The sequence below is a fragment of the Microtus pennsylvanicus genome, chromosome 1, assembly GCF_037038515.1.
Source record: "Microtus pennsylvanicus isolate mMicPen1 chromosome 1, mMicPen1.hap1, whole genome shotgun sequence".
Taxonomy (NCBI): Eukaryota; Metazoa; Chordata; class Mammalia; order Rodentia; family Cricetidae; genus Microtus; species Microtus pennsylvanicus.
The window spans coordinates 60524-61670 of NC_134579.1; the positions used below are offsets into that span (position 1 = coordinate 60524).

The 1147-nt window shown below is 39.1% G+C and overlaps 1 pseudogene; it reads right to left on the reverse strand.

Annotated features, from left to right (window-relative positions):
* Positions 1-939, reverse strand: LOC142837811 (olfactory receptor 2B6-like; annotated as a pseudogene).
* Positions 940-1147: the final 208 nt, after the last annotated feature.

Below are 1147 nucleotides of genomic sequence, written 5' to 3' on the forward strand. Positions count from 1 at the left end.
TCAGTTTGAAGTAAAAATGCTTCTCAACAGCTTTTTTAAGGCTCCCTTTACATCCTTATTCCTTAGGGTATAGATGAAGGGATTCAGAGTAGGAGTTATTACTGCATAAAAGAGAGCCATGAACTTGGGTTGGTCCCTTGTGATGGATGAAGAAGGCTGAAGGTACATGCTAATGGCTGGACCATAAAATAAGGAAACTACAATAAGATGAGAGGAACATGTCCCAAAAGCCTTTCTCCTTCCTTCAGAAGATTTAATTCTGAGTACTGCACATCCAATATTAACATAAGAAGCAAGAATTAAGCACAGAGGAACAGCCAGTATGAAAATGCATACCACGGAAAGTGCCAGCTCATTAGCCTCCTTTTCACCACAGGCAGTCTTTATGAGAACTGGAATCTCACACAGTAAGTGATCCAGTTTATCAATGCCACACAGTGGCAATTGTAATGTAAGTGTAGCCTCTGAAAAAGCAAAGATCACTCCAGTTAACCACATAATAGACACTAACAATATGCAAACTCGTTGATTCATGATGAGAGTGTAGTGGAGAGGTCTGCAGATAGCAACATAGCGATCAAAGGACATAATAGCCAAAAGCAGACATTCTGTGCCTCCCATTATGTGAAAGACATAAAGTTGAACAACACATCCAATGTAACTAATGGTCTTTCTAGAGCTTCTAAGATTAAACAGCATCTGAGGCACAATGCTTGTGGTGTAGCACATGTCCAGAAAGGAGAGATTTGTGAGGAAGAAATACATGGGGCTGTGAAGACGGGGTTCTAAGGTGGATACAAGAATTATGGCAATGTTCCCAATCAAAGCTGTCGGGTATGTTATCAGAAGAATAATGAAGAGAGGGAGTTCCAGCCATGGATGATCAGAAAAGCCCAGTAGAATGAATTCGTCTGGGTAGCTTTCATTGATTACTGCCATTCTCCTTTGATTTCTTTTACCTACAGTTTGAAGTGCCATGTCAATTTAAAACAATAAGCATATAGAATAAAGAACAATTATTGAAAATTGAGAGAAGTGCCAGTCACATATAAAGACAAATTCAAAATAATAGCAGGTTTTTTTTTGTTCTTGGAATCTGGAGAGATGACTTATTAGCTAGTGTTCTTCTAGAAGGCCCAAGTTGGAT